This window comes from Acyrthosiphon pisum, chromosome A1 (genome assembly GCF_005508785.2).
Source record: "Acyrthosiphon pisum isolate AL4f chromosome A1, pea_aphid_22Mar2018_4r6ur, whole genome shotgun sequence".
Classification (NCBI taxonomy): Eukaryota; Metazoa; Arthropoda; class Insecta; order Hemiptera; family Aphididae; genus Acyrthosiphon; species Acyrthosiphon pisum.
Window position 1 is genome coordinate 31,889,270 of NC_042494.1, and position 25,019 is coordinate 31,914,288.

The 25,019-nt window shown below is 29.7% G+C and overlaps 1 protein-coding gene across 1 annotated transcript in view; it reads left to right on the forward strand.

The window, feature by feature from the left end:
* LOC100160125 (putative mediator of RNA polymerase II transcription subunit 26) overlaps positions 1 to 25,019 on the forward strand; it is a 265,995-nt gene that overhangs the window by 72,575 nt on the left and 168,401 nt on the right. Inside the window, exon 2 of the mRNA XM_029486922.1 lies at positions 9,092 to 9,272. The gene's annotated coding sequence lies outside the window, so the exon portion shown is untranslated. The remainder of the gene's footprint in view (positions 1 to 9,091; positions 9,273 to 25,019) is intronic.

Here is a 25,019-nt window from a genome sequence, read left to right on the forward strand (position 1 = left end):
TAAATTTAATGGTTAAAAAAACGTTTTGGTTAAGGGGAATTTGGATAAAACCTCCGGTATAAAGAGGGTACGAATTGTTTAAAAAGAGTAACGTCCATAGTGAAATCCTTCCTAAACAAAATTACCTTGTCTACTCGGTGTAGCTAAAAGTAGGGATTATATTATCTAGAACATATTATAGTGTTCTACCCAAACTGTATATATATATATATATATATATATATATATCCGTGCCGTGTACGATTATATGATTCATACAACTGGCACTGAGAATAAATAGTTTTCATCCCATTAGGCTTTATCCCACCTATTTATCTATAATAATATGGCAGGGTAAGTAAGTATATATTTTACGTATTTTATGTGGCCCGAAAAAAGCTCGATGTTTTAAAACAAAGAGTTTGAAGCTTGGACAAAGTATTATGGATCGGATAACAAATTCTAACCTTCTTGGTAACGTTAGGACGATAATAGTAAATTGTATGTCCGGATTCGTACCCACTGCTTACCGAAATTTTTGATATATACTCACTTTAGATTATCAAAAGAAAAAAAACCATTTATGACTTTTGTTATTTGAATTTAAATGTATAACATGTGTTATATCTAGTTTTGATAGATAATAAACTGGTTTATTTTGAAAAAAAAGAACACTATAAATATCATAATATTGTCCACAATATATTGTTTAAATGGCGTTAAATGTGTTAATTCGAGAAAACACAAGTCTGCAGCAGCTGGTGCGGTCTGTGCAATAGACGTATATAAACAGTTACAAAATGCAAGAAAGATAAAAATCAGATCAGCAATATAGTTTTAAAGTTTTACAGGACACGAGTGTATTAATAATATTCTGAAAACTCCAGCACAAGATCTAAAGTACACCTATTACAAACATCGTTAACATTTTTCAAATTTAAGCTCACATCTACTTTGCATACATTTTTGTAATTATAACAAACTACTTTTGTTTTGATTTTATCAAACTTATATTATCATTATGATGTTCATTATTAGTGAGCATCATAATGCTCAATTCAAGCATACTCATTAAGTATGCTTGGAAAAAATAAGAGAAAAAAAATGTGTTTCAAACTATTTATTAAGATTGTATGTACCAACATATTAAATACATTTATAAACTAAAACTAAAAGGTTTAACAAGTTTCGACAGTTAATGATGTTTCCATAATTTGTGATGAAATATTTACATTGTAATGATACTCAAAAGAGTATATACAAAATAAAGTAAATTTTTAAATGTGGATTAAAATCTAATTTAAAGTATTTTTATCTGTAATATCCAATTCTATGGATATTATAAAAGTTATCTTACTAACGTGAAAAACATTTACAATGTAAATATAATTTCGATAAGATTTCTGTTTACTATTATACGGTTGAATTACACATTTTCCTGCAGTAGGATTGATTTTGAACAATCAATTGAAATTGAAATCCGTTTCCCATTTGTATGCTGAACATTCTTAACAAAAAAAATTGGCCCCCCGACGAAAATGACAGTGTTGCGTGTCTGTACCATGAAAACGTATGAAATCTACACTGGTCTCGGGGGAACAACACGGCGCATAACAAAGGTTTCGGGTGCGTTTTGTACCCAAAAGCATAGTTGTCGAAGAACCTAAGCCAACCCGAATGTAATGAGATGGGAAAATAGATTCCAAGCGTTCATCAGTGCGATGGAAAAACATTTCGTCGCGAAAAAGATCTTTTCACCGTTTTATGAATAAAATAATAAACGAAAACAGACTTTTAACTTTTGTGACGCATTACAGATTATTCATCGTAGAGTGTAGCTGTTTTATACCAAACATAATGCATATAGTATATATGGTTAAGTCACATGGAATATTTTTCAACAAAGTGAAACACGTAAAATGTGATAATTTTATATTTCTCAAAAAAACCTAAGGGATATTATTTGATATATTTTTTTCAATAATTGGGGAAAAAAATTGGAAATACGCTAGTATTTAAAATTTAAACAATAATAGTTTTCTAAATAATCAATTTTTTATTTTATTGAAATTTAAAAACAAAATATTTATTTATTATTATTTTTTATTTATTTATTAATTCAACTATACATATATACAAAGCATTTACATAAAATTGTTTGTTAATACCTACTCTCTATAAGCAAAAGCTTGTGTTGAGAGTAGGGAGTTTAAGTAACTAAAATAAAACATAATTTATTGTTCAATTAACAATTATATAATAACTAATATTCCTATATCTACTGAATATAATATAAAAATTAACTAATTAAGATATTTAATCGTGCTTTTAACAATAATAATATAATTAGTCTTATAACGTAATATAATAGTGATATCCATTGATACTTTTATTTGGTTATTTTCATAAAATACTTATACTAACATTTTCTAAACAATATGGTATATTTTTCAAAATATATTGACTCTTTTTGAGAAATTTTGTTACAACATTGTTTTTTTCTGTATACTTAATATTCTGCCAATTATAACATTTTCATCTACCTTAAAACATTTAAACATGTTATACAATGTTCTTTATAATATGTTCTTTTTAGTGGAATAAAAATAACTGATCGAAAATGAAAAGAAATTTATTATGAGCGTTTGATCTTTGATGTTTAAATTTTTACGATACTGGAGATCCACCCATAAAATATCGATTTCTCATCTGAAAATGTTCCTAGTTTCGTGTACTAGGGTATTATTATTTTTAATTTCTAATGTTCAGACAGTCCATATTTATAGGTAACTCATTATTAGTACATAATTCTACATCTAAAATTAGAAACAATTCATTTTGTTTAAAGAACACAAAATCAGAAGAAATATTATGACATATTGACATGCCGTTATTTTGAATAACGATGTCGTCATTAAGCAATACACACAGTCAATATATTTTATGAAACTAAATTATTATTTTAATTAGGTAATTGAGTTAGCAAGTCGTGCTTGCACTGTAAAGTAAGAATTAACTTTGAACCGAATATTTCATAGATTCAAAATTATAAAATATAAGTTAAAATACCAACAAAAAAAAACTTAGCTATATTCCAATAATATGAAAGTATAATAGTTCTGGTTGAGGACACTTATTAGAATATAACGAATTAAAGCCTACTAAATTTGATTATTTATACTCTATTTATTATTTTGTGAGAAAATATGTCACATGCTGTTCTATAATATAATGTATATTATATTAGATTGATTTATTTATGTATACATATGTATCAAATAAACTAACGGGCATAAAACCATTAAATTCTAATATTATATTTCAATTAAACTATCAACGGTTTTAAATAAATGTAAATTTAATTTGATAGTAATATTGTATCAAAACCAATGTGACTAGTAATATGATGCGGAAATAAAATGTTTTTTTTTGGATCAATAATTGTATTGTGATTTTGTACAGTACTTGTTATATTATTTTATTTCGTAGGGTTCTTTATTTAATATTGTCAGATAAAATAAAATATATTATTATTGTAATTGATTGTACGAACAATTTATCCTTACGCACCCATTAGCCGTTTAACTGCCAAACACGACGATTTTTAATTTTCGGTCTATCTCATAGGTATTATCGCTATCATTGCTGTTATTATTTTTACCAATGTATTATATCTGGTCCTTACACCGTAAACCACCTGCCGTCGTACTGAATAACATGCTAGTATAGTTAGTAGTGTATGATTTCACTGCAGTACTTATGTTATTATATCAATAACCTTGATATACATTTTAATAATTATTCAATTTCAACGGCGGGGGTTACGTGATTTAAAACTCGCTGGCCTTACCAGACTGTTTAATATATGTGTGTGAGTGTGTGTGGGAGTGTTTCTCAATGACACGCGCTAAAAACCCTTTCCAGGGTGTTTGTCGTAAACATTGAGTCAGGCGCTTACGACACCGTCTGTATAGTAATAATATATAATATTAATATTTTACATATTCGCCCGTCGTCGTTTGCGGAATATTATACGACATTATTCCGATCACGCGATGGATAACAGTATATACTTCACTTCCGTTCGAGTGCGGTACCCGTACCGCTTAGGCCTGCCGGTCGGAAAACAAGACACCACGGATACCTACCTTGTTACTATACCATGTTATAATGTTTTCACGCGAACCTACAACAGCGTAACCTAACCGACAGCTGTCAGGAAAACCTTATGAACTCCGCCGCCCTTCGTTTGTGTGTTCAGACTACTCCGTGGACTATCAATTCTGCAGCTTAAAAATAAAAATAAATCTTTCTAAAATATTTATCGACCCTATTAGCTTCTTTTATTCTAAACTACACTACGGTCATCCATTGTAATGTATTTTCCACTGACACATCAGTATATTAATTTGCGCTAAAAACGCCAAGACAATTTTATGGGAAACATGACTGCACGAAAGACGTGAGTTGATGGCCGACCACTTTTTTTTCTGAAAAAAATGTCGGCATAACACGTAATGCACTCGTCAACAATGAACAATATTTTATCGAAAATCATTTTGAATGACCCAGAGAAAATGATCGGTGGCCACCGTTTCCCATCAAGATATACTGACCATGGGAAATATCGCGGTTATCCACATTGGATTAAACCGTTTACAATTTGTGGACTGCAATCGTTGAACTTAAACCACTGTTGAGGCGGCAAGACCCTGCCATAGTTGATGTGGCAGACATAATATACCGCAACCGCGAACCATGATATTTTCCTGTTGTCAGTCAGTCTTAACCGTTCGCTACCTACCGTTTTCTACACCTTTGGCATGATCTTCGATTTTAAATCAAACCAAAATCTCTCCGCATGCCACTTTTTAAATGTACATAGGTAGTTGCGTTATAGTTTTTCAATTACAATTAATAACATTGTAATCTTGTTGGAAATATTGCTGTGTACTAGTCTCGTTCAGCGTAAAACCGAAAAGCATTGTATCCTAATTAGAGGCTTTGATCATATTTCTTAACGATTAATTAAATGTGTTATTTTTGCCTTTGTTGAATATGTTTTTCCCATTTTAGGATAATATAATATGTGAACAATTAGTTGATATCGTAAAAAGTTGCATTTAAAAGGCGGGTGAAATATATATATATATTATTCCCGAACGCATCCTACTTTCTATATCGTAACCCACCGAAATAATTAAGGACATTAAATCCCACTTGAGAGGATTCTGAGGCTGGGAAATGAGATCTGGATTTGATTTCTTTCACAGGTACTTATATAAATATGGATTTTATATTATTATTTAACCGCTTAAATTATATGTTAAATTTCTCATTCTTAGCGTTTATCTTAATAAAATAAATACTAATACTTGTGTCCGGGCTCGAAAATGTTGAATACGTGCTTATTATATACGTCTGATCGGTGATCGTACGGAAAATCGTGTGCGACTTTCTGGCGCTTAAGGAGTAAGCAAAATAAAAAAATTGGAAATAAAAAATTGAAAACCACCCCACCATATCATCCCCCAGCCTTGTTCCAAAGCCCTACTTTCCAATCACTTCGACACACGCACGTGGATAATCGATAGCCGAACATGCACTGCAACGCCGCGCGGCCGAGATAATAATTTTATGCGCGTGCTAACGGCAGTGCCCCCGGCGGGGGGTGCTGTACACGAAAAACGGGTTGAAACTCTTACCCTCCCTCTGCACGTTCCACATGCACGCTCACTTGCACACACCTTCGACCGAACTTACGGTGCCCGACACCCCCACAGTCCCCTTTGTGTTTATGGCGAATTTTATGCGCGATTCAGCAGATTTGGCCCTACACCAACCAATTCTTCCCACCTGCACCCCCTCACCCCTCATCACGACCGACCCTCGACAAGCCCCTTTCCCCCAACACATCCCGGCCACAATATATCTTGTGTATACCTCACTGCGTGTCTCCGATTTATGTGCACGCACACACATACGTATACAGTGTACACGCTTCGGCGTATTATGCGTCGCTATATTGTAATTTCACTTTGTCAGGTTCCACGCACACTTTACTGAATTTTTTCGAAACTTTATAAGCTATTTACCAACCTAATACACTTTATGCGATGTTATTAATAAATACATAACGATGGGCCTGTTTGGTTGAAAATATATTTATTTTTTTCGTTGGGTCCCGAATAAGCATTATGGCATGAAGGCTCGGAAACAAAATTATGTTCAATTTCATTGCGGTAAAGGATTTGTTTTTAATTTATTTTTTTGACATGAAAAATGGATAATTAAAGTTTTGTTAATCGTTAAAAATTGTTTTACTAAATATAAAGCACAAGCACACATAAATTATTCAACGTAAAATTCGTTAATTATTTATACGTAAAACTTTAAAACTCTAAAAACGCATAAGTTTACATTTTTTTATTATTTCTAATTAAAGTTATTTCCGCCATAACTAATTTACAAGTGCTTCAATATTTTGTTTTATTTTGTTATAATCATTAATTTTTTAAAACAATTTGTACAATAGTTATTGTATGTAGAATTATGTCTACAATTGGGAAAATCGTCCGTTAATATAACTACCTATAGTGCGGTGGTGGTTTGGTTGCTTAAATATTTGTTATTAAATTATTTTGGTTAATAATCGGGATTGTGTCAGGAAATCATTATAATATATTAAGGGAAAAGTCATATATCATATTTTATTAGATGATTATTATATTGCAAATGGGTTTTAAATGCAATTATAGTGTGATTGTGTGTGATAATATTCAATGTTTATGATATTGTATAATATAATTTTATGTCCACGAAAATTTTCATCGGGGATGAACCATTTCAATTTGTTAATAAAATAAATAAAAATGTATGGAGTAAACTGTTTTTGTTTAAAACTATTTGACTGAGCTGGCTATATTTTGGAATATATTACAATATACAACCTTACTTATAATTTATAAACTAACATTAAACATCTTGAAATATTGCATAACTTCGTGATTGTAATATTATGGGCAAACACATTTTTATTGCATAATATATTATCATTATTCAATATTGTTGTAACCTACTATAAAACTCATATAAAGAGTATATAACCAATCATATTATATTACGTTTTCTATTTATAGTGTAAAGTGCTAACTGAATGGTAAGTGAAATATACTTAAACAATTCAACAATATCGATTACAAAAAAGTTCTATAAATATTTTCTATAAAAAAAAAATGTTCATAAAAAAGTAAAACATCATAATATTTAAATTTAAATGTTGACAAATGTATATAATCAAACTAGGTCGTAAGCAAACGACAATTTTAATGAAATCGTAAAAAAATTTGTGTAGATTTAGCTCATCTAAACTTTTGTCTGGGTAAAACGATTCATACTAGTATACCTATTATTGTGTTTGACCATACAATATTAAATTGTTGTTTTTCACAATAGCTATACATTATGAATGCATAACCTATCAAAACATCGGGTTCATCTATTATGCAATTATCGTTGGTTGACAGAACATTATATTAACATTTAGTTTAAATACAAAATATTTATTTAGTATACATATTTGCATATTATGATATTTTAATTCATATCGTGTTATAATATAATGAATACCATACTCAATCTTCGTAGTGTCATGTAAAGTAAATTAGTAAATTAGTAAAGTTAGGCAAATTATATTTTCGATAAGGTAGTACATTTTTCCTTGGTAAATTTTTAATTTGAATATTTCCCATCCATATTTAATTAAAAATGTAGTGTGTTAGAAGTATAATACTATTTTTGTTTTGTTTTTTTGGTAATAAAATAAAATAAACTAAATTTCCAAATACCTTTTTAAATAATAATTACCTATATATTTTTAAAACGCTGATCTCATTGATTAAATATAAATTATTATAACTGTAATAATAATAATAATAAGGGGGACGGAGTGACCGAGCGGACTCAGGCGTCGGTTGTGATGCGCACCGTCGCCGGTTCGAACTCGAAAACGGACGGCATTTTTCTTCAGGCGTCACGGTGTCCGGAGAGAGAGGCCGCCATTCTCCACCCGGTCATGGCAGATACCTACGGGTGCCCACTTAAAAATGCTGTCAAAATAAACCCACACGTATTCAAAAACCTACAGTACCCCACAGTTCCACAGGCTAATGACCTCAGTTGTCAAAGCCTCAACCAAAAAAAAAAAAAAAAGGCATAATTATATTGCAGCAGATGAGTTGTATACTTTTGCAAACAGATTCTATACTCTCCTGTCGATTCAAACTGAAAAAAAGTTATAATTATAATATAAATATAATTTGACATAAAATATAACAATTTCAAAAAATGCAGATAGTAAAATAAATGTTGGACACCTAGATAAACATTTTACATTATTAAAAAGTATATGATTTATGATTATTTTGTTATCCCTAAACATGTTTTTTTAACTCTTTTTTAATTTTGATTTATTTAAATAATCAACCATATCTGTTTCGATATATTTTAACAGTTTAATATTGGAAAATGTGTACCTAATGTATTTGATTTTTTGATTACTTCAATGAACATTCAAATAACTGCATGCTTAGTTATCTATTTTTTATTTTTTTATTATTATTGAAACATTCACTAACATTATTCGTTCTAGGTATCTGTATTTTTCCTGGTACAATTAATTTTATTTGAAGTGTTTGATAAAAGAAAAAGAAATATTGGTGGAAAATGTTCACCCCAAAAATTGAAATGGGTGTGAAGGGGAAATTTCCCAATAACTAGTATATCATGAACTCATAACAAAAACATTTTTTAAATGATTCTCTGGTTTTCGTGTTCAATCAAACGAATTATTATAAAAATACATTTACGAAGTTATTAATATTTTTTTTTCAATTTAAAGTTCATTTCACGATTACAACGTAGATAAAACGTTCGTAAAGTTCTCACACAAAACAATTAGTTTAGTATTTACTCGTATTGTCTCTGATTTGGTATTTGGCGGTATAATACCATGAATTAAAAATGTTGTTAAAAAATTAAATTATCTTTTATAAAACAAAACAAAAAATAAAAACAAAAACAAATGGAAATAATAAGACGTTTTATTTTACAGATGTTAAAGTTTAGTGTTTGGGGTGCCGGCGGCGGATGCAAGGTCGAAGAGATGGCGTGGTTTGTACACCGGTAGGGCAAACACGGAGGGGCTGAAGAGCGCCCTGGCCCGGCTTCGGCAGAGGACCTCTGGACAGTCCCATGAGAACAACACTGCAGAACCCACTCGCCACCATGCTCATGTGAGTATTCACAGCAATTTGACGCAATATATAACAGTACAGCATAACATAATATTGAAGGTTATAAAACATCCGATGGTCAAATGCCGTCACTGTGTTCTCGGAACATAATATAACGCGCATGTTTACAACGCGAGGGGCCGTAAAACGGTTAAACAAAATACAATTTTCAAAAACTAAATTAAAAACATTGCGAATAAGATTTATTTTAACGCGCGGAAAGTTTTAACCAGACCTCGTAAAATTGTCAATTTCAATATAAATCTTCTTTTTCTTTCAAACTGCCGTTTAAACAGATTGGAAATCTTTCGAAAAACGGATGACGTAACGTGGGCATAGCGATTCGTAAGACATTTTCCTCGAGCAGAGGTGATGGCTGATGGTGTGTCGTGTGTTATGTGCATAGTAAAATAGGCGGTGATCGTCGTTTGATAAAAAAACAAAAGTTGACTGTAATAACAGCAAAATATGGAATATTGTTAATGGTTGTTCATTATTTAATATCGTACGCTAGTGGTTTGATGACAGTGAATGTCACACTTTGACGGGTAAATTATCGTCAATTGTTTTGATTATAGGTGTTGGTGAAGTAAAATGTATCGGTTTTTATCGTAGGATTAAAGTAATAATGTATTAATTAAATAATAATAATATTGAATTGTATGTATATTTTAAAATGAATAAACGAATAGAATAGTTATAAAACAACCAGAGCAGTTGTTTGGTACAAAAATTCTACATATATATATATGCTACCCACCTATATTTAAAATAGCAAAAAAGATTTTAACGATGTTTTAATTTTATTTAACTTGTTGTGGAATATATTTTTTTAAATATTTTTTTAATAGTATAATTTCCACGGAAATATTTATAAAACAACAAATCAAGATTGTTATATTATCTACTCAGAATATTTTATACTTTTATAGCATAATTACAACTTCTATTCATCAATGTCCATGCTCTGTATTTTTATTTTTATTTTAACATTAACTTTTTTACTGTTCAAATTAAAACAAAAAAAATATTAAGTGTTTAAAATAAAATGACTCAAGAGTCAAGAGCCACATGCAGCTCATGAGCCTTATTTTGGCCACCCCTATTATATAACCTATAGCCTTCCGCGATAAATGGACTATCCAGCACAAAAATAATTTTTCAATTCAAACCAGTAGTTCCTGAAGCAAGCCCGTTCAACCAAACAAACTCTTCAGCTATAAAACATAATAAGTATAGATTAGTATAGATTTTTCCTTGATTATCCGCTACTATCAGTCGTAGCCTATAAGATTCCTCGATAAATGGATTATCAAACAAAACAATAATTTTTCAACAGCAATTCCTGAGATAAGCACGTTCAAACAAACAAACTCTTCAGCTTTATATTATAAGTACCCATAGATATTTTATTAAAAAGTACAAACAAATCATTTAAAATTACACAACAAAATAGGTGTTGTACATATATAAATTGTATCCGCCCACTATCCAGAAATAATAATAAGTGATGATCATTAATTTGTTTGTTATTTTATTGGTAATTACTTACTGTAAAAGTTTTTGTCGTTAGGGTTCAAATAAGCTTACGACATGCATATTATACTTGTAATAAATTTCAAAACAAACATGAATAAAATATTATAATGTACGGTCTACGCCGAAGTAAAATATATTTATAGTTAGAGCCTAGATGTGACACTGATTAATTAAGTGTTTGGCGGTCATGGCCATCCAAAATATCAAAAATTATAATTTATAATCAATATGCTATTTTATATTAATCAATTATTTATCAATTAATGAATTTATAGTTTAAATATTGATACAAATTCTAGGATATTCCAAATATTTGTATTGCATTATTTAAAGGGGTAGGTGACGGACAGTTATTTCAGCTAAAACATACCAATTTTTATTCCATCATACTGATAACTGATCGACCTAGTAATGCAATAATAATTTTTAAAACTGATTTGAATTCATTATTATTTCTAATTCAGATCGGTCAATTCACTTTTCCTAATGTGTCTCTCCTCCTCCTCCCCCACCACCCATAACTATAAATTTAGTTTGAATATTTTGAAATTTCGGAATTTTCAAACGTTAATTATTCGGAATTTAAATCAGAAATCTTTGTGAACTGACCGATCTTAAGTAGACAATATAACGAATTCAGATAAGTTTTCTGAAAAATGATCGCATTATTGGGTCGATCGGTAGGATGGAACATAATACACACAAATAAGCATATTAAATTGTTCTCGTGCGTAACGCCAAGGCAGTGACTTGTACACGCACGTGAGGGAAAGCTCCGCTATTTCTTTTTTCAGACACACTAATGATAACTTACTACGCACACATTTACAATACCCGCATGCATGCAATTCAAAAATTGTCAAATTCGAACTCCTTAAAAACTCTCCACCACCGATCTCCTTAACGAATATTTTAAACTCAGCACTTTATAGAGATTGATTTAATTTGATATGAAAGCGAAAAACATATTCTCACCATTTATTTGATACTACCAGTCCTATATTTTAACATCCAATTTAGACACTATATGTAATAGAATGAATATATCGTACCGCGCTGACAAAGATCTAGCTAACGAGATTTTCGGGTTTCTCTGGTGAAATTATATCTAATATATTATTATCTACGGAATCGACATCATTACCGACTACCTTTTTTTTGTACGTTTTTATTTTATCAGTGCAAATTATTCTATAGTATATATATATAGTATATATTATAAATGGTTAATGATCTAGTTACCACGAGTATTTTGTTATAGAATTTGGTTTATAATGGTGCCCATTACATATAATTATATGCAAAAGTACTTCAAATTTGGAAGGGAAAAAATGCACCATTAAGAGAAAAACACTAATTAAAACTTTTGGTAACTATTCGCAGTTTGCAAATAACCATAAAAGGAGAGTTTTTATTATTATTTGTCATCTCAGAGAGTCGACCTTACTATTGTAACTAAGAAGAATAATTATTTTACCTCAATGCTAATGAAATGGTTTATTATTATTATTATTATTATTATTATTATTATTATTATTATTATTATTACAAAACAAAACAAAAAAAGTTACTATTTATAATTTTTTTGATTATGATTTTTTGTAAAAATATAATGTATATTATACAATAAAAAGCGATGAATATTTTAATATTTTATATTTATTTAGAATAATATCTAAAACTTGACGAGATTTATTCTGTCATAATATATTACTATAAATAAAAATCAAATACATGCTAGACTACCATAGATAACGATGGTGCATTTAAACAAACAATGGATGCTTGATATTTTATATTATATTATAATAATTATAACGGTGATTTTAATTTAATTGAGATGACCTTATCAAGTATATATATAAATGTATAATTAAATTTTCATTCCATAAATTAATTGTTTAAAAAAAAAAAAAAATGGAATTTAGTATCTTCGTTGCAAGACGCAATACATTGTTTCAAATTAGTTTTAAAATAATGATGCTGGTTTGATATTGGTTTTACAATGATGTTTTTTCTATGGACACTTTATCAGGCGTAAGGAGTGCTCCAAAAGTTTCAAGGAGTCCTTTGAAATCGATTCAAGTATAGTTATATCGTCGTACTTTCAAAAGGTCAATTTTTTAAGACTTCTTTTTAACTAATTAAAAAGTTTATTATTGCATACATTTTATTTAAAAAAACCCTTGTTATTACATTTTTAAGCATAATTAAATTAAAAAATTAATATTATTATCGAATAATGACAATTGTACGTTAGTTTTGAGTGTAATATAGTATTAATTTAAATATATATTTATTTTTGCAGAGGTGTATTAATACACTTAGATAGTTCAAACATAAATCCATGAATAATTATAATTTATAATATTACAGTTTATGATTTTTAACCATTGTAAAAAGTGAGTCTGTTATATTTGGATATTTCCCTATTTGGGTAACTTTTATTTCTGCCTTTGTCTGGTCTTTTGGTAAATGTAATCAAAATCTGGGTAACAGCCAAACACCAAATAATCAAACAATCATTTCAATTGTCTCCGAACTTTAGTCCATAGTACGTGTGTCTCCAAAGAAACTGTCTAACCACTGATATATAATATTGGACCACGGTTGACCATCGACCGGTATACGTACACACAATCGCATTTGGAAAATGTCATCATCGCCTCCCTATGTCCCGGAAACAGCACGTGTGACTGTATGTAGATGATAATCGCTCGAATACGCACGAAACATCGGTGTGTAATGTGTTTTCGGATACCATCCGAGTGACTTCGTACCGGATCACAACAAGTCACCACGATACCGGATACGCACATAATATAGGTATGTAATTATATAATTACAATATCTATGGTCCGTTTTTAGTAAAATCGATATAACACGTCAAATCATTTAAGCTCAAAAAATCACTTTCCAAGCCTAGTAAAATAATAATAGGTACTATAATATTATCATGTAATATACATTTTCCGAATTTCCGAAATCAACTCGGGGACCGGCATAACTACGTTAAACCGTTTAAATGTTTATATTGCTTACCTACTAAAAGGCCCCCTGTCGTCCACTGCTGTGTTCACCAAACCTAGTTGGCCGCTGAGTACATAAAGAACGAATCATTATCATGGGTCCTTTTGATTTTTAGACTGGACGAGCCCATTTCAAAAGGGTATATTAGATACGTTTTCATGTGGATACAAGCAACATTGGCCGCCGGACGAGTGAGTCCTGGAGCACATAATTGTACATAAAACGGGTAGGTAGGTATACCGTTTGAGAACCACCCAGAGAGCTTGATATTAGGTAGTCTATATTCCTAGAAACTTTCAGCCTAATATCCAATAGTTCTTATATATATAATATACTAACTGATCCCGCGCACTTTGTTGCCCGTAAAAAATGACAACTCTTAAAACAATTGTGATTGTTCAACTTCTTTTGGGTGTAACTCGTTGCAGTAGGTGCAACTCAGACCTCCTGGTAGGCAATATTTGAAAATTCGATTTGATACATACTTGTACCTGATCTGCCCAATAACCAATATCAACCAATAAAATAATAAATGATAAATAACCAATAGCAACCATTTATAAACAAAAATTTCCATCGTAAATCTCTAAATTCCTGTTTGAGCACCTACTCGAGTTGGACCTACCAAGTCAAATTGTGAATCTAAATCTTCCTCTTGAATCACTCTATCAATTAAAAAAAACCGCATCAAAATCCGTTGCGTAGTTTTAAAGATCTAAGCACACAGACAGACAGTGGGACTTTGTTTTATACTATGTTAAGATTTTGTATTTTAATATTAGAATATTGTGATTTAAATCGTGATAATTTATTGAAAATATTATAATCAAAAAACATGAGAATTTATCAAACGTACGGACCATTGAAAGACTACATTATGTAATATTATAAAAGATTTGTTAAGAATTTTAAAAAAAAAAGTCCCAGAAAGCCATTGATTTATTTTTTTATCATTACAATTCAAAGGATTTACATAAAGTTTATACAACAAAACAAGTTATTTCTGTAGTTTTTAGCTTCAATAAATACTTATTGTTGGGTCTTATTTAACAAATAGTCTATCACTTAACGCTGCGTTACACATGCTTTTTTCCTCTGTACAAAAATACATAAAAATGTATTGCTTACATATTATATTAAAATATAGGTACTGTATAATTCAATAAGTTTTTTTTAATAATTAAACTAATGGTAATGGCCAAAGTAAACAATAATTTAAGATTAAAAGAAAGATAATGTCTTTATAAAAATAATTTTTAAAAATACACAGTAATGCACTAACCTTATTTAGATACTTTTTGTTAAAGTTTATTTTTTTTTTTTAATTCAACGTGTTTTTCGTTTTAGCTTACGATTTATAATACACATTTAAATTTTAAATATTATTGAGAGTTTGAATCACTAAGTTGCGAATTTTAATTATAAAAACACTGTTAAATAATATAATGCGTACATCAAAGTTTTGTTTTTTATTATTCATGTAATGGAAATAAAAATACGTGTTTATAAAAAAAAAATATTATATATTTATAAATTATTTTATAGCCAGGGAAAGGGATTTGACGATTGCATGAGTGTAAAAACATGCATTTATTATATAATTATTATATTATGTGAAATTAATAATTATTTTAAATTAAAAAAAAATTGTTACATTTTTGGTATGTGTATTTTTTATAAAATATAACGAAATATATCAAGTAAAACATTGTATTTAACTTCACAACTTCTCAGAACCAATTTATATTTTACCTAGAATATTCTACAATCATTACGGTGAAAAAAAACATGCACATTCAAAAAGTCCTAAACCCTAGTCAACGAATATGAATTCAAATATAGGTATTGAGCAGCACTTCCGTCATATTCGACTGACATGACAACTAGTCACCATGAATGATAAAGATGCACATACCTCCCACAAACGAAATTATATTCGAATGGAAAATATGTGCTTGTTGTATGTATAAATTAGCATTCTCAAACATGCTCTATTCTATCGAAGTATTATTGCGAGGACGTTGAAGAAGCGATCGGACAAAAAAAAAATCCAAATAATCCAAAACACGCCGATGAATAATTTTTATTTAAAAATTATGTCTTCCTTCAGCGAGCATCGAGTGGTATTTGAGTAGAAACAGATTCTCTGCGCTAAGCGTTACCTATAGAAATGTAAATTCTTACCGTAAAAGAGTGCTCGGAGTAAATTTTATCGCGTCAATGTAAACTACTTGTACAAAGATCTTGCGAAAATGTTATTTCTCTACGATCATTTGTTTTGAAATAACCAGATCCGATGCCAGTTTTTTCGTATAAAAATAAAGTAAAATCAATTTATTAATGGCTATAGTTAAGTTAACGAAAAAAAGGTTTTCACACTAATCAAATGGATCCCATGGATCGCTCAATTTTTTAATAACAGTAGAAACAAATTTGTAAAATGTACTGTTTTTATATTATGTAGTTCAGTGGGACTTACGATTATTATAATATAGGTTGTGGATTGACTTAATTTCTGGGGTAGAGGGGGTTTAAACTATCATTTGGGGAGCTGTGCCACCCAAGCCATTCGTCTAAACGTGAACTATTGATCTTAAAAAGCAATCTCTATTATAATATTATAGTGTTGGGTTCGAGTTCTATTGGTTCCGATAAATTATTACTATTATTAAAAAACATCATCCTTGGATTAAATTATGGCCGGGCATTATAGGTTCAAAGTACGTGCAGATAATATTTCAATTTCGACTGTACCACGAAGGAAACTCGTAAACTTACCAGGACGGATCGCGTTTAGCGTCGCCGTGTGTGTCGGGCATTGATACTACTATTATACAACACATACAATGGCGCCTATAGGAATGGATACGTTGGAGAATTTGTACAGGAAGTGCTTAGGGGCACCGGTCACACGGCCCTTATGACGAGACGTTATTAAATTTGTCACGGAGCGGAATGATCCGGAAATAATAACGATACCGCCATTGACGCTCGCACCGGAGGCTCAAATATATTTAATACTCGAACATTTCTCTCTGTTGATTTTTACGCTCACATTCCGTCGAACCACATTCGCTAGACGTTTATCGACGCCATCCGATCGTGCGAAAATATTTTCCAACCGTGCACATGTGCTGCGGGTCTCGGCGGCTTTCTGTCTCAACGGATTTCTGTCTCGACCGGCTAAGTTGCACGTCGATAGGTACACATCAGACAATGTCGACGATGATCATAGGTATCGTTCGCTAAAAGAAAACATCCCATAATATTATACTCGGACGAAGTATTCGGGATTAGTTCAAGGAAAACAAAAAAAATCGTATCATGTACGAAATGATGTAGATTAATATTTGTAAAATAGATTGGAGATGATGTCGAATTTAGACGTGGACATCCATTGGTGGGGACGAGGGAAGGACATAGAGGAACAATTTATTACTATTTATACTATAATTCAATTTATGTTATTTAAATATAACACTATTGGCACCCGTGGGTTTGGGAAATTGGACTGAATAATAATATGGAATATCGTTTAAAATAATATATATATCAAATACTATATTAATAATATATTATATAATATTTATAAAATAAAATCACTTTAATAATTGCAGCTTCAATACACTACCACGTAAAATTTATTTAGACATTTAAAACGAATACGATATTTTATATTAATAACCTATAGAAACATTCTTTGGAATTCAAAACTCACGAGTACTTACTATAGCTATATGTTTGCCTTTAAAATACACACAATTTATTTAAGATAGTTTCTGACTAAATACTGGTAAATATATATAGATTCAATATTTAATCGAATGCATTATAAATTATATTATAAAATACAAATAAATAGCATCGTACACGCCTATAAATTCAGACGTCGGTACATGAAATAAACGAACAAATAATATCTTAAGCACTTTATTAAAAAAAAACACAATTATTGTGTCCATATACGATCATCACACCTTATTCAGTCACACCATATTCTTCATATAATCAAATTTAACCTAATTTTTACCATTGCTAAATATTTTTTATTGACTATTGGTAGAATTATAATGATTTTTATTTTATTACTTAAAATTTATATTTAGAAGATAACATTTAAGTCTTAATTGTTTTCTTAACCTAGTTTTTAAATAGTATTTTTTATTGCTACTTACTTAATTTAATTTATACTTAACTTAAAAGCTAAATACAAAATAAGTAAAGTGATTGGAAATTATACTGAAGCATATTAAAAACAATCTAAAAATATAATAATCTGAACACAGCATAAAAGAACTTAATATTTCTTTAATTTTAAATAAATTACACATAACTACCAATTGTTATATTTATAAAATTATGCAAATCAAATTTATTAAATAATACGATAAATATTAATATTTAATTTAAATTAAATTAAAAATATTCCGTCATCGTTACACTATAAACAATATACCATTTAAGTATTTAAAATAATTATATACGTAATATTATGACAATATAATAATTTATAACTATTATATGCCTTCGTAAAAATATAAACTTTTTCAGGAAAATCATTTTTCTACATCTCAATTTATATTCGATTTACCTCATTTGTATTATTATAGATTGCTTGTTTAAAATTCAAATACAATAATAATTTTCATTTTTTACAAACTGTAATGCAATATAATATACAGTTTTTATTAGATTCCATTATTTTAACGACACCCCATTCTAATTTACTCTCATAATAAATACAAATTTAATATTCAATCTTTCATGTAACTATTATTTTTCTTAAAATACTTTTTTCATCCTAATTTAAAATTTTAACTACAACAGATTTCAATACTTTATATTATTTCCAGTTTTTCTGGCCATAACATATTGTATTTTCATTTAAAACATTTGGCCATTTGGTGAAGGAACTTATTTATTAGTTTGAAATCGTTGGGATTTTGTAAACTAGCGTTTTATAGGAAATTGTAATTTGTTTGTAGTTCAATCATTTATTGTTCAAACATCAAAAGACGTGCCTCTCAAGAATAATTAATTACGATGATCATTCATTAACTACACATTTTTGATAATATTAGTACCTAGGTATGTATTTTGTTGCTATACCAAGTTATAATTATTATTAGTTTAGAATGCAATAGTGGTTATTTGTAAAAACAAAATATGTGTTGTGATATGTTTTTTATCCTCGTAATTATTTGGTCGTTTGAAACCGAGCGCAAGATCCTCGTTTTTAATTGAATTTTCATGAGTATGTAAACACGCATATCATGTGTGTGTCTCTCTCTCTATATATATATATATATATATATAAGTATTGGAATTGTTTTATTGTTGGAAAACGTAAGAATCGAATGCACCACCACCACCGACCTATAACTGAAATTCGTGAGTAGTGTGTGTTGTAGTCAGACGACGAGGGGCAATTAAAACGTGTTCACGCGCGGAAAAGATCGCAGCTGTTACCGATATTTCATTGGTTTGAAAAACAATGGAACGGGTAAAGGTTTATATAATAAACGTCTATAAGATACGGTGTATGGTGGCGGTGACTAATGAGGATTTTTCGGGAGTTTCTTCGGCCCGTTCCACTGCATTCCTATTGCCCAATGTTATGCTTTTGTGGATTATGAGCCCGAAGTCTTCTCGTTTCATAGCTGTGGAGGTTTTTCTCTTTTAATCATCACCCAGTGTCCAAAACGTACACGCCATTCTATGAGGGGAAAAATGTGACGTTCCCTGTTCATTCTGCAGCAACTATACCACAGCGTCATCGGCACCAGTGTTCCATCAAGATGTACAATATAATATTATTGTACACGATTCAATACTTTCGTAATTACCGTTGGGGTTGTGGAGGAGGGGGGGATTTTACTTTTCTTACGTTGTCGCCGTCTCGTCATAACCAGTTGCGACTATACAACTACAGACTGCCATTCTGACAGACAGATTGATCCGTTATTGTTATATAGAGCGTAGAAACTCCACTTCGGCCACATGTTTCAACCTGTATCACCCCGCGTTGACAGCCGAGAACGGAAACGCCGCCATCAGTTCCGTTTTGGAGTTTTAACGATTTTTCGTTGTCGCGTTTATTACACGAGAATATATCACGTCTGTTTATTCATCCGCAACTACCCCCACCACAGAGTAGGACTACGGAGAGTGCATTTCAGTCAATTACCGTAAGGTCAAAGATCGTATTTCGTACGATAGTTTTCCGGCTTTTTGTGTCCGTATAAGGGTTCAGAGTAAACGCTATAGTGTGCGTTATAGACCCGGTCAATTATAAATTATTGTTTTACTACGCAGTGGGAGAATGTCTTTGATAAAATTCTTTATTGAACTCCATTCATACGGGTACAAGACATATACTAACATAAGACGCAAACGTAAAAAAAAACTATTAACATTTCAAACGATTCGCTTTAAACGGAACGAACACGTGTATACGTTTCAGCAGGCCTGGCCGGTAAAATATAATATGCTTTTGGAATTTATTCGAAGACACATTTTTAGAAATAATATTGAAAAATCGCATTCAAACGAATAACAGAATATTATAAAAATGATATTATTATATTTTACAACATAGAAAAAAACCAGTTTCATAATAGCATTGAGTATATTAACAGAAACAAAAAATTTTGTGCTGGGCATCTAATAATACCTAAGTATAAAAAATTATGTAATTGATCATTATTCTTATTTTTAGATTATTTATTTTATGTTATTTTACACTTCAAGGATTATATTGTACGTAAAAATATCATATATTTTAAAATGTCAAATTTCTCGATAAAAAAAAAACACTCAACTTCTATTCAAATAAACGCTGATATACGTATATAACGGAAATTCTTTTTATCAAGTTAAATACACATCATTTGAATAGAACAAGAACACAAATACTGAGTTTAATGAAGCATACAATTTTAAATAGAGTATTTTTTGAAGAGGAGCAAGCAGTAAGACATTTTGATTAATATAAATATTGCATTACGAGTTTAAGGGTAAAAAAATATTAGGGGTACGAAGGAGATAAATATAACTTTAGACGTAAAATAAATTGTAATTTAATTTATTCACACGTAATCCAATTGGTTTTTTTAATTTGAGTTCATTAAGAGTCCAATTATGTTCAATATCGGTTAAGAAACGGTTTACATTGTGCCAATTTGAGTGCTCGAAAATATTTTTAAATTATTCACTGTAGATTGAGTTTATTTAATTCAAAAGAAAATAATAATATAATAATGTACATTTCTAATTGAATGGATTTAAATTTAATTTTGCCGATGATGTTTAACAGCCCATCACATAGCTATTATATCCCTATATTATAGTGTATACAGTTGGACGAATTCCAGACATATTTTGATAGTCGATGTAATTTAAATCCCCCTTGACGCCGACCGACACTAACAATTATAACCGTAATCGGCTAAAAACAAATCTGCACAAACGCCAGAAGACTGAAAAACTCACCGAAAATATATTTATATATATATATATATTTCAAATGGCAATAACTATAATAAAATTGAATCGTTTTTGGCAGTCATTTACAACAACCACGTACATCTTTTATATCGATTTCAAGTGGGGCAATCCAACGGTTTTGATTGGCTGCGTTTAATATTATAAACGTTGAAAACATGCAATACCTATTATTATTATATTTGTATAGTACAACATAAATGTATAAATCATAAACATCATTATTTTGGCTCAGCTTTCTAATTTCTAGTCACAATTTCTGGCAGAATAATTTTAACATAAAAAAATTAACATTACAAGATTGTTAAAGACGTAACAAAATATTAAGTTTTCTATTATTTATAATATAATCATATTATAGGTGCATAACATTATTTTGCTTACATTTAAAGTCAATATAGATTTATAATACTTTATACGTAATCAATAAATATACCCGACTTACCATACACATCGTAAATTTATAGTTGTCGTATCCAGAAGTCTATTACCAAATTTTGACCAAGTTATGTTCTTTGGTGACTAGATCAATTAAGGTTGAAAACTTTCCAAGAATTAACTACTCCTCGCAATTCGTTTAAAACCTCGCGAAAGGTAGTTTTGTTTCAAACGTATAACTTTAATGTAATTACTGATTAAATTAAATGACACTGTGTTAGAGAAAGATTGCTAACCGTTAAAACTTTGTTATAATAGAAACCGCGAGAGAACATTCGAAATAATACCAAAAATGTTTACAAATATGAAATATTTCCCACTCAGCGGTGATTTAATATTTCGTAGCATTAAAGTTAGTGTTTTTATGGTTCAAAATTCAATTAGATTAGTTTATAAACATTTATGAAAACTAGAAAAAAATATTGATTCCTAATGTATAGCTAATAACATGACTGTTTTAATATTATATATATTTTTATAAAACCTTTATATACATAGTGTGATAATCAATTGCACTCTCGTTTGTTTGTCTATAATGTTATTCCTACTATTTTGTAAGACCAGCTGTTTTATTGACACAAAAATAAAAACTTTTATGTATTGTTATTAATGTAACAAAATTGAACAATGGTCTTAATTGATAAAATAAATAAGTAAATTATATTTTTTTTATTTCGATAAATTATGGAACGTATTGGAAGTATTTCAGTTTAGAATAAACCATTTATTACTGTTGGTCACGTAACACGATTCTACCCTTGATGCTAAATTTTAAATCCAACAGTGTTTTCTCTCGTCCGGAAATATTTTAAACTCCTGAAAATCAGTATTTTTTTTATCAAGTTTTAAAAGCATCATAATAACAAAATGGTAGATTAAAAAATGAAATAAAAACGACAAGAAAAACGACGAAAAAAACCAACATGACGACAACGTATTTACAAACGCATAATAATATTATAATATTTACCTATATAGGTAAATAGACATATTTTATATTATATAAATGATTTCGATAATATTGTGTGTGACTATATTTTAAATCGCACGTCTCTCAAACCGAGTGAGGATATCCGTATAAAACGAAATCGTGTAACTGCGGGTGGTGTAAAACTATAAAAAAAAATTATGTAATAAGTTGTTCGTGTTAATTATATAGTGTGTGTGTGTGTGTGTGTGTGTGTGTGTGTGTGTGTGTGTGTGTGTGTTCGTTATCGTGTATCGTGCACTTTCGGTCCGTTTAATAATAATCACAATCGTTGACGTACATATATAGTGACGCAAAGTTGTTTAATCCAATTACGAAGGTCCGGATGCCTCGTTAAGAACTATGTCCCCATGATCGCCACCACGCAGTTCCTTTACTGACACACATGTAATGCGTGCGTGTAAGTGCGTATGCGTTCGTTTTTTTTTTTCTGGTCGGGTCCATTCGACTTAGACGGACGGTACGTTACGAACGGACGGGAGGGTTTTTGTTTATTATTATTATTATTTTTTTTTTAACGAGAGGTCAGAGAGAAGCGACTCATCCTCTCGGTGGACCCATTTGCGGCGTATAGTACAGATTTATTTCCATGCGATCTGTCCTCCGGTGCCCATGCTGTAGAATAAATGTTTTAGGGATTTGTTATTGCAGCGCAACGCATGCAGAAAGGGTTTATAAAAACAAAACAAAATAGTTAAAAAAAAATATATATATATATATATTCTTAATAAATATATACATACAATACGCACGTCATTGCCTCTTCGTGATGTTCGTAGTAAAAAAATTAATGATGCAACAAATAAACCGCTGTATAACGGTTTTGATTTACGCTTATCTAGAAAAAAAATAATAAAATAAATAACACATAAGTATTGCCGTCTATCAAAAAAAAAAATGTACAAGCATTTCACAATTTCAAATTGCATTTATATTTTCAATGTCACATTTCTTTTTAGTATATTTCTAAAATTGTATTAAATACAAATTATATAAGTAAAAAAAAAATATGAATACCATAAAGTAGTAAAATACTGCTAGTACATCTTGTTATTTGAATTTATTTAAAAACAAATAACCCAACAATCGAATTGCAAATGCATCTTGGATCCATTAATTATTAAAATAAAATATCATTGAATTTTACATTAAGAATTTTAATAGTACATTTATTAGATTAAAATAGTTATTTGTTCAATCTACAACTGTTTTACAACACGTATTTCAATAAAACAAAGTTGATAGTTTGGTCTTAGTTCATTACAGTATCATGTACGTAGGTGGTAGGTTTAAACTATTACCCAAGAATATTATGCGTAAAATAGAATCTGAAACTATAATCAAATTACGTGTGTAATAATTAGTTTCTGGGTTTTTAGTTTGAATAATAATAACTACTGTAATGTCAATATATGTATAGCATGAAATGAATACGATTCAAACCTATTCGGTTTGACTGTCAGACAGAAAATGATACACGATATAAAACAATTAAATTTAACAAATACCAATTTAATTAAACGGTTAAATACCTAATCGGATGGGAACTTCATTGTATAGCATTAGTAACTCTGAAAATATTTCAATGACAAGTAATAACTATCCGGTTTGTTTTTCTTGACGCAGTTTTCATTCATTTTCACCGTTAAGCTACAATGGTTTAGAAACCTGAAATAAAAATAAAAATTGAGTCCACGTTATTAATTTCCATGCGCTAACCACAATCAATGAAGCATTATTAACTCATATTTTAAAATATACCGCAAAAATCAATCTCTTTATTACACTACATACGGTGGCTAATGAAAAGTATCCTCGTTATATTCAATTGTATAAAATTACAATACGTTATGAAATAATGCAGTGGTACAAATGAGTCAGTAAACATAATATATCTACAATATCTTTTCGGAATATCAATAGAAATATAATGTATTATTGTGGTGTGATAGATCCATATTTTATGTAAAAAAATGTATACAATCGATATAATATAAATAATTTATTTGGTATAATATTATCATTATTTTTTATAGTAATAGTTTAGTCACGGACAAGGACTCTTCGTCATAATAATATATTAATGAAAATGACCTATATATTTTTAAAACCAAGTTACCAGAAATTACCAGTTGCACATTAAACTTAATTGTCTACGAATTCGCAATGTTCGTGAGCGTTTGTTAGAAGCTAGAAATATGGTACACAGTATACCTAGTAAACTATTGATGAATATTTCTTTGTTATCC